Source organism: Plecotus auritus (genome assembly GCF_963455305.1).
Source record: "Plecotus auritus genome assembly, chromosome: 4".
In the NCBI taxonomy this organism is placed as follows: domain Eukaryota; kingdom Metazoa; phylum Chordata; class Mammalia; order Chiroptera; family Vespertilionidae; genus Plecotus; species Plecotus auritus.
Window position 1 is genome coordinate 188,081,992 of NC_137775.1, and position 11,252 is coordinate 188,093,243.

The window sequence follows — 11,252 nt, forward strand, 5'->3', positions numbered from 1 at the left end:
AGTTAAGAAGCAAGCCAGCCAACAGGTGAGTTTACAACTTGACTGAACTACAACACACTTGGAACGTTCGCTGCTTTACAGCTTTCATATCTCCTTTGCCTCGGACACTGAGTGATTCCCAGCAAAGACTCAAACTACCTTCACCCGACACACTGTTACTTTACATAGCGAACACTTGTCCAATTTTGTACAAACATTTGCCTCAAATCAGTGAATGTTCGAATTCACAGCGTGCTGACACATTATGCAATTGAGGTTCATTTTTTAACACAACTTTTATTGATTAAGCTATCACAGGACCAGTTGATTTAGGTCTCAAAGTGAAATGATATTAACTAAAACACAATAAAAGGTGAAGTAGTGTATTAGATTTTAGATTAGATTTTACTGTTTCCATGGAACAGAAACAAATGACTATATTACTAATCCTAGAAGTCTGTCCCTGGAAGTCTGTCACTTTGAATTTCTTATTTTTCTTCTTTAATCTAGTGATGTGTAGTCTCTTAATAAAAATCTAGGAGGGACACAACCCACCCATGATTTCCTTTATTGCCCATAAAGGAGCATACGTAATTCAGTATCACATTATGTCATATTTGGTTAGTCAGAATAATGTGATATGCAGGGCATATGCCTGCCTAAAAGTATGTCAGATTTACTTAATGAATACTCAAAACCTTGCCAGGTTAGGAAAGTATAGCATTGTTTCTAGATGAACCATATGAAAGGAAATGACACGCTTTGGAAGGAATATGTTTTTAATGAGGTAATGCATATAAGCACTAAAGTTCTACATCAGGAAAGAAAAAATTATTAGCAGATTCTAAATTTAAAATGTTTTTTTAAATATATTGATTTTTTACAGAGAGGAAGGGAGAGGGGTAGAGAGTTAGAAACATCGATGAGAGAGAAACATCGATCAGCTGCCTTCTGCACAGTCGCTACTGGGTATGTGCCTGCAACCAAGGTACATGCCCTTGACTGGAATCGAACCTGGGACCCTTCAGTCCACAGGCTGACACTCTATCCACTGAGCAAAACCGGTCAGGGCTTAAAATTTTAATATCTATAGAAGCCTGATTATTTTTCATATTAACCAAATAGAAACTGATAGCTTTAAAGAGATTAAGACTTTTTCTTTAAAAATTTCAGAGTGAAGGTAATGACCAGTGTTTTACATAATGAGCTGAATGACTGTAGGAAATTCTTGAGAGAAAATATGGTAACAGAGATACTTGACAAACTATTTAGAGGCAAGTAAGACTGTGAGCATAGGGAAAATAATACAGAAGTATTCTTATGGCATCATATTAAAAACAAGAAGAAATAAAAGCAGGTTGGGAATTAATAATCAATTCAGAGGGAGAAAGCCAATAAGGTCATATACGGAGGAGAAGGCCCTTGGTAATAAAAGCGAGGTATAGTGATGGTGAAAAGGGAAAGAGGAGGCCAGTTTCAAACAGAACCAAACCAATAGGTCTTCAGGAGTCCTATTTGTACCTGGTCACAGAAACCCCGTAGAAGCCCTAGCCCTCAACGTGGCACTAGTTGGTGATAGGGCCTTTAAGGGGATAGTTAAGGTTAAATGAGGTTATAACGGTGGGGGCCTTACCTGGTAAGATTGGTGTGCTGATTGATAAGAAGAGGAAGAGACCCCAGGGAGTGTGCTGTCTCTTCACCTGTGCACAGATGCAAGCTCAGGTGAGGACTCCTGGGAGGAGCCTGTGTCAGTTTACTCAGCATGTTAAACTCCAGTGAAGAAAGGGTAAATGTATCCGAAGATAGATAGGAATAACTGCCCAGCACATGAAACTCATTCACATACACGGAAGCGAGGTTTCAACACAGCTGTGACCAGGGTTTCAGAAGGACTTGGTTTTATAGATCGTATTTCATGCACTGCTGGCGGATGAGCAAACTGGTATCCACGTTGGGAGACAATTTGGCACTCGTTACAGATTTATACAAATCGCTGGTTTGCAGCAATGCGGCTCCAGGAGCCCCCCCCCCCCAGATGAGTCATTGCATGTGCTCCAGAGGACCCCCAGGAGCTACAAGAACAGCCCAGATCTGGATCAGCAGAACAAATAATCAGTGATGGTCTACACAAGCAGTAGAATATTAGGAAGTATTGGAAATGAATGCCTACAGCCTCATGAGATAAAAAGAATGCCTTTCACAAACATTAAGCAAAAAGAAAAACCGTGGAAAAATACACACAGTATTCTACCATTTATAGGAATTGGGTATAAGCAGCACTACATCATATATTGTTTAGGTCTTTATATGTATGTAGCAAATCTTGCTGTCTTTGGGAAGGCAGGAGGTGTGATGGGGCGGAGGGGGAATACAGTGGCGTGCGTTTGGGGGATGTGGTATCTAAGGGAAGTGTAAGTTCTCTTCTTTAACTGCAGGAGAACAGCAGTGTTCACATTCGCATTTTCCTTTAAACACCACATATAATCTTCACGCACTTTTTATGGAAGGCATCTTCAGTGTTAAACAGTTGCAAAAGAAGAAACATCTGTGCAATCAACGTAATACTTTTGAAAATACTTGTTTGGTAATGCAAAGACTACGTAACTATACAAAATATAGACCCAGAAAGGGAGAGAGAGAGATAGAAAGGTAGAGAGAGTGAGAGAGACAGAGAGAGAGAGGCCCATTTGTTATCCCACTTACTTTTGCATTTGTTATTGGTTCTTATATGTGTCCTGGTGGGGGATTGAACCGAAACGGCGTATCAGAATGATGCTGTCACCAAGTACGCTACCAGGCCAGGGCTAGATGAGATCTTAAAGAAACAAACTGTGACTACCAAGTGAGATACTTGCAATGGATTGAATGGTGTCCCCTCACATTTCACAGGTTGAAGTCCTAACCCCCAATGTGGCCATGGTTGCTGATAGGGCCTTTAAGGGGCAACTAAGGTCAAATGAGGTATAAGGGTGGGGCCCTCACCTGGTAAGATTGGGATCTTTACAAGGAGAGGATGAGACACCAGGGAGCGTGTTCACTCTTCACGTAAGCACAGAGGAAAGGTCAGGTGAGGGCCTGGGGGAGCATCTGCCAATCATCCCTGACCACATTAACTAGAGGAAGCAGCTGCTTGCCCCTCCTGCCAGGGGGCTCACACTTATTCATGAACTCGAAGCCGATGCACGAAGATTTGTGCAGAACGGGCCTTCCTCCCCCGGCTGCTGGCACACAGCGGGCTCGCTCTGGCAGCCTGTGCGGCAGCGGTGGCAAGCCCTGCGCACTCCTGCGCCGCTTCCTCCTTGCCCTTCTTCTCCGGAGAGTTCTCTGTGCAGCGCTGGTGCTCCTGGGGAGGCGAGGAGGGCAAGAGGTGGGGGGAGCGAGGCAGGCGGGGAGGACAGGAGAGGTTGGGTGTGCTAGTGCGTTTCACTTTCCCATTGTGAAAGTGGGATGCAACTGGCCCCTTTCCTCATCCTCTTCCTCCTCTGCCTCTGCCTCCTGCCCGCCGCCTTCCCTCCATGCGCATTACTCCTCCCTTCTTGATTTGGTGAGATAGGGAGGAGGGAGATCTGATAATTTGGGTTACTGTGTAGGTGGCCTCTTTCATCTATTCAAAACAAAGCTGAGCTGCCTGCCGCTGCCGCCATGGCCACCACCATCGCCCCTTGGCTGGCCTGGGGCTCCCGGGGCACACTAACTGTGCACCGAGCAAGCTCCTGCATGTGTCCGTGCCTGCGGGGCTGTTCCAACACTAGGGTTTTGTTTACCAGAGCAATGGGGCGGGGGTGGGGTAGAGGGAGAGGCCAGACACTGGGAGCTACAACCTAAGGCACCAGAGGGTTGCCTCTGAGGCCAGGGGCTGGGCCACAGGGAGGTTGCAAGGACGGTTGCTAGGTGTGGAGTGCAGCAGGGAGGCCCTGAGGAGGCGCGCTGCCCAAAAGCCCTGAGTGCCCGGGGGGCAGGGCCACTGCCATCTTTGTTGGGTTAATTTGCATACTCACACCTGATTGGCTGTGGCTGTCACTAAGTGACAGTCAATTTACATATTCCCCTTTTATTAGTAAGACTAGAGGCGCAGTGTACAAAATTTGTGCATGGGGGGATAGTCCCTCAGCCCAGCCTGCACCCTCTCCAATCTGAGACCCCTTGAGGGATGTCCGACTGCCCATTTAGGCCCGATCCCAGTGCCATCCCTCTCAAAATCCAGGACTGCTGGCTCCCAACTGCCTTCCCCTGCAGGCCTGATCCCCCCCAACTGTCCTCCACCACAGGCCTGGTCACCCCCAACTGCCCTCCTCTGCTGGCCTGGTCATCCCTAATTTCCCACAACTGCCCTCCCCTGCAGACCATCTTGTAGTGGCCATCTTGTGTCCACATGGGGGAAGCCATCTTTGACCACATGGGGGCGGCCATATTATGTCTTGTAGTGACGGTCAATTTGCATGTTACTCTTTTATTAGATAGGATAAGAAAGGATTGGGTGTCAGAAAGGCATCTCTGCCAGCCCTCCTTCCAACCTTGAGCCAAAGCCAGAGACGGAGGCCCAGTGTAGCTGCTCGGGTGAGAGCTGTCTCTCCCAGCACCAGGCTGGGGCTCCCACTCCGGGTAGAGGTGACCTGCTCTCCACCAACGTCTGAATTCCCAGTCAAGCCGAGCGACTGCAGCTCTCCCGTACAAAGCAGATTCTCTCTGCGGCGAGGTACTCTCTGAATTGGATGCCCTTCCTACATGCCACCAAGCTCTCCAGTGAACACAAGTGAGAAGGAAGAGCAGAACCCACAGAACAAAGCAAGGGGGGATCATACCTCATTTGATCAAGTTTTCTACTTGGGAAGAATTTTGGAAAACAATGACTTACCTGGATTTTTAGCCATGAACATGAATGATCCTATTTACAGCATAAATGATGCATACAGGCTCTATGAAGACATCATTCATGTAGACAACATTTTATATTACATCAGACCGTATGAAACTGGCTTTTTTTTTTAGGTTAAAAACCAGTTGGATAGCAACAGTTTCCTCTAGTGCAACCTCCACAGTGTGTGGTTTTCTCTTTTTGTTGTGCAGTCAGTCACAGTTTTACATGTAGGAGCCTATTTCTCACTTAAAGGAGATTTCCTTTCTATAACGATGGGTGAGATATTAAAATGATCACCCTTGTTGTTTCAGGGAAGCGTGCTATCGAGGTCTGAGTCAGTTTTAGTGGCTGGAGTTTTCTATTCTTGACTCAGATGCCTATTTCTTGCCATTCTCTCTTGTGACGTGAGAGTTCCTGCACATGAGGAGCCAACCACAGCCCACTGAGGAGGCGGATGGCCCGCGGAATGAGGGGTCTCACCAGGAGTCCAGGCCCAGGAAGGTCCCTCCCCTCTGACGCTGTGTGGGAGAGCTGACACTCACCTTCATGTCCATCTTGTTTTCTTTGTAGCCAGTGGTACCAGGAGGAGACAGAACAGGACTGGGTACCCGATGACTTGGCTCAGACACACAAGCAGCCTATGCACTTGATGTCAGGGGCGGCCCTAACAGAACACGCCTGTGATCCCTGCGCCTGCACAGACAAGGGGTTTCCAAGGGGCTGGATCTGGGATGGCTATCACTTTGACAGATATTTTAAAGAAAGTCTTGCTTTGGTTTGCAACTCTACTTTTTTCCCTTTCTACTCTCAGTTTAAATGATTTACCTTTGTTTGTCCTCAATACTCTCTGTGAAAGGACACAGGGAATAACCTATTGAAAGTGACTTATTGAAATGTCTACCGATACAGACTTCTCCTTCGTGTGATGAGGCCTGTCAGAATGACACACGGACGGCCTGTGCTGGAGCAGTGTGCGGTGCAGGCTTATTCTGTCGCCCGAGCTCTCCGTCTGATGGGTCCCTGCTGAACCCGAGTGAGTGACTGATGATGACAGGAACCGCGCGCCAGTGCCTGGTGTCCCGGTGGTGGGCCGCCCGCACCTGGGCCGGGAGCCTGCTGGTGCGAATCTTGATGCGGGTCGGCACGCCTCAGCCTGCGCTCGCCTCTCCTGGATATGGTTTTCAAATTCTTGATTTATCACTGTGATGTGTGACAGAGCAAAAGGAAAAAAAATAAAAAGCAAAATGCAGTGACAGCTCACAGCACTCTGTTCCCTCAGTTTCTGCAGCGTCGCCTGAGGATGCTTGATGGTTAATTAGAGCTGCTGAATGAACATGACAAAGTCAGATCAGATGTAATCTGGCTCCTGTCATCTCACGTCGGCCAGGGCAGGGCAGAGTCGCCCGTTTTTGGCAATTAATGAAGAACTGCCTCAAGGACTATGGAAGTGATTAGCCTCCAAGAAGCTTCCAATGTTTTCTCAATCCAGATTTTTAAAGAGCAGTCTGCAGAGTATTAGTACCTGTAAACACACGTGCAGACACATAACACTCGGCCTGTCTTTGCAGCCTCCTTAACTACCACTGGTTTAGACAGAATGCCATTGGCATTGGAAGTCATGTATGAAAACTGTGATCAGTGTTCGGTTTGCTGGCATCAGATGAAGACTTGAGTTTTGTGGATAAGTGAATACGAAGAACTTGACGTCCTTTCTTGAAGTTGCCCTGGGTCTTCGGTAGGAGAACAGGTCATTATGGAGACGGCGTTCCTGTCTAAATCCACATTGTAAACACAGAGGCCCCTCGTGGGGGATGCTGCATGAGAAACCGCAAGGGCCTCCTGGCGATGGTGACGTTGTGTGAGAAGACGGATGAAAAGACGGCGGGTCATATTGCAGAGACTCGGCACGCCCCTGGCGTTCTTCAGGGATAATCTCATCGGGAGGGAGATGCCGTTGTTGTGGTACCAGGACCCCAGGGGATACCACAATCCGGAGATGCTGAAGGACCCTGTGAAATGGGGCAGAGCAGTGCCCCCAGCCGTCCTCCGCAGCCGGGGACTCCCAGCTGCCAATGGAAAAAGGGCAGGTGCTTGTTGACAGAGAAAACACGGAGAGGGGACCCGTGCAGGCCAGACCCGTGTTGCTCAAGGCTCAACTGCACATGTGGTCTTGCCTTGTCATGAAGTCTTCATAGATACCTGGTCGTAGGATTCCTGAAACCGTGTCCTATTTGCCGTTACCGTGTGGGTGTGGCTAAGGAAGCTGGTTCTCCTTTGGAAGGTGGGCCATGTTCACAATAGAATTCCAGGTGAGAAAGGAAGAGCGCACAGATGAGAACGGAGAGGGCGCTTCCTTCGGGAAATGTACTCAGTTAGAGGACATACTTTACACATCAGATCTAAGGTCTTTCTCAAACAGCGGCAAGTTCAAATTCAAGGTGGAAGAAATGAGCAAAACATGCCTGTCCGCATCTCTTCCTTGAGGAAGATAGAGAATTCAATTCAAAAATAAATAAAAGCCGAAACCGGTTTGGCTCAGTGGATAGAGCGTTGGCCTGCGGACTGAAGGGTCCCGGGTTCGATTCCGGTCAAGGGCATGTACCTTGGTTGCGGGCACATCCCCAGTAGGGGGTGTGCAGGAGGCAGCTGATCGATGTTTCTCTCTCATCGATGTTACTAGCTTTCTATCCCTCTCCCTTCCTCTCTGTAAAATATCAATAAAATATATTTTAAAAAAATAAAAATAAAAATAAATAAATAAATAAATAAATAAATAAATAAATAAAACTTTCTCAGGGCCCTTCCCTCCCCCGCATGACATGGTGACTTCAGAGTGTTCCTGCCTGGCCTCCCCACGCTGCTCCCGACAGGGGGCGGGCTCTGGATGCAGGAAGTGGCACTTGTACCCACCAGTTCCCATGGGGTCCAAGTACGTTCTGGGTCTCCTTGAGACCAGTTTACCAAAGAAAGGCATAATGGCAAAATGGCAATGTTAGTTATTGCTGAGAATATGCTTACAGTGCACAGAGGAAGCTAGACGTTGCAAAGGAATCTGGTGTCCGTGACAAACAAGCATGCTGTGGCATGAATAACCGTGCCTCCTTATACTTATGCGCTCAGGTGTGTGTGTGCACATATCTTTGTTTACATTGTCTTACGTCAGTCGCTAAAGAAACGAACTCCCGTTTAGCTGAATCTGAACAAAGATCCCTTTAAGTTGGCGTTATTGATATCCAAATTAATGATCACAATTAGCTATAAAGAAAACAAAGATAGGCATGCTAATACAGTTGAAACACAGTAAAAATCTGTAAGGAGCCGTAACCGGTCTGGCGCAGTGGATAGAGCGTCAGCCTGCGGACTGAAGGGTCCCAGGTTCGATTCCGGTCAAGGGCATGTACCTTGGTTGCAGGCACGTCCCCAGTAGGGGGTGTGCAGGAGGCAGCTGATCGATGTTTCTCTCTCATCGATGTTTCTAACTCTCTATCCCTCTCATTTCCTCTCTCTGTAAAAAATCAATAACATATATCTTTTTAAAAAAATCTGTAAGGAGGTAAACTTATTGTAGAATTTGCTTACGTTCAATTTTTTAATCTTTCTTGTTAAGCTGAATTCTTAAAACGCACCCTAGCAGAAAGAAAGGCTGAGTGGCTTTCTGACTGCAGTTCAAACCTTTGCTTCTCGGCTAGTCACTGTAGAGCATCTTTACGTCCTCGTAGCAGAAGCCCCTGGCAGCAGCCTGAGGCAGGGTCCTGCCTGTTGCACATCATCTCAGCAGCTACATTGGGAAGGAACTGCTTTTCGGTTTGCTCGGACGGAAGCCACAGCGGCGGTAATTTTTCCACACCTGTATCTTGCCACTGATAACAACGATCATCAAATTCATATTTCCCTTTTCATGTCCAGTCGGTTCTGGACTTGCATTTCTTTTCTTCTACGTAGAGAAATAATTGACTGCACAGATGCATAGAGATACAAGAAAAAGGTACTTAGGAAAGCAAGGGTCCTGATTTGTTCTTACGGAATTGATTTCAGAAGATCTTTAATTGTGTGTTCATGTCACTGTGGAGATGATTGTGTTATAATCAAGGGGATGTTGGGATCGTTTTAGCACAAGCGAGCTGCACCTTCCCCTTCAGCATCTCTTGAGCTGGAGTGGAGGTCCGGCAGGTTGTGGCACCTCAAGGTCGATGTGGAAGATCCTGTCCAAGTCCACTCGGGGTGGAGGGCGGACTCGCTCCCCGTGGGCCGTTGCGTTGATGGCTAGCTATCAGCCCAGGCCCTTGGCCACAGGAGCCTCTTCAGCGAGGCAGCTTGTGTCCGCCAAGCGGAGAAGGATCATAAGGCAGAAGAGAGAGTTCCCGGGAGAGAGAGCTGCAAAGATGGGCGGCCCCGTCTCTGTCACCTCTCGGGGAAGCGCTCTCTCACCACTCCGGCCATCGTTCTCCTGGTTACCAGCAAGGCGCCAGGCGCGGCCCCAGGAGGAGCTGGCACAGGGCATCATCCGGCAGTGGGCAGGGAGCTCTCTCTGTCCGGAATTCTTCCTGAACCCGAGGAAGGGCCTGCGGAGGGCGCCGGGGTCACCGTGCAGAGGCCCGCTTGTCACTCCAGTGTCCTTTCATTTTAATTTGTCACCTCGGTGACCAGACGCCGAAGTAAATTCTAGGGCAGGGGTGGGCAAACTTTTTGACTCGAGGGCCACCATGGGTTCTTAAACTGGACCGGAGGGCCGGAACAAAAGCATGGATGGAGTGTTTGTGTGAACTAATATAAATTCAAAGTAAAGGAGCGGAGGGGAGAGCAAGAGAACCCGATAGAACAGCCGGATCCGGCCCGCGGGCCGTAGTTTGCCCACGGCTGTTCTAGGGAGTTGGTTATTGGACATAAAGAATTTTAAAGCACCTATTTGCACATAAATACCACCGAAATATCAGCAAAAGGAAGAAGTACTTATAAGAGTGTTATCCTTGGAATTCTTCATAAAAAATAAAGCTGTTAACATTCCATCCTGACAAACCGTGCAGTTTAGAAACTTAAACATCTTTGCTGCCACTTGGCATTTTTTTTTTTTTAATATTCTGAAATGTTGCTTCAGTAATCTGCTTCAGTGATGAATCTGGCCTGACGGCGGGAAGGTATTTTGTGCTGTTTCTCTGAAGAGCCCTGTGTCCACCCCACTGGCGCCGAAATGAAGCCGCTCGACGCCGGATATGAATGATTCATTGACTCTTATCTCCCTCGTGCTGGCTGCCTGGGCTCTCAATTTGCTAATATAATGGTTTCTAAACGCCCAGTCCAGATGTCCCCCTGGGATAAGCAGGGCAGAGAGAATCCAGGTGTGTGAAAAGGCAAAGTTGATTTTATTGTGAATTTTTAATTTAAAATTATCATAGTTATGGCTTATAGTCAGACCGTGCTAAAGCCTCTAATACAGGGCTGTAGACAACCCTTTTCACTTGCATGGAAATATACACATATAAAACATATATATGCATATAAGATGTGTGCCCCTGTGTTATATATGATATAGGCAGGAAATAAGGTCTGGGTGCTGCCCAGATCGCCATGATTTTGAAGTTGGCCTCACAGCCGCCTAACATTGCCGAGAGGATTGGACAGCACCTGCTGTGCCCGTTAATGAGAAACCCAAAGAGCATTCAATAAAAAGTGGCGCCTGTGCCACATCAGGGGGCATTTTGTGCCCCCTGCGTCTGGAGTAAGCTGTACCTGCTGACAGGACCGGGGACCTTGTTTTAGTATCAAGCATCCACTAAGGATACTCATCTCTTGGACGTCCAGACGTTTTTATTCAACGTATAATTTATTTTAAGTTAAATTACAGTAGTGATTAATCATTAATTTAAAAAAACACACATGTATGTGTATTTAAAAACACACACACACACATCCTAGCCAAGAAAAAGCCTGGCTTTGTGCCGGAATGCTTAAGAAGCCCTAAAATCCTGGGCACCGTCTCCAGACAGCCACTCGGCTGAACACAACCACAGAGGCCGCCACTCGTGCAGCACACACAGATGAGATGCTGCAAATCCTCTCCTCTGTGAGGCACACCTTCTGTCTCAACGGCAACACAGTCTCTACAGTTGTTCGTTCAAACAGACGCAGCTTATTGTGCGTAAAGGCCACCACGTCTGGATTCTGGAGGCCTTAGATAAGAGTCAGCTCTTGTCTCAGATGGTGAGCCCAGCACCGGCTCCGCGGCCCTTGGTGCTGCTCCGAAGGGATAAACAGAAGGTGAAAGGCAGATCTCTGTCCACCGGCTAAACGCTCCCCAGTGAGGCCATGCGTTTGCTGGGCAGGCAGCAGGCAGCACCCTCACCCCGCTAACACCCTCCTGGCAGTGTGTGGGCATGGAGGCTTGGGTGTTTGGGACACGAAGGGCCTGGGTAAGCAG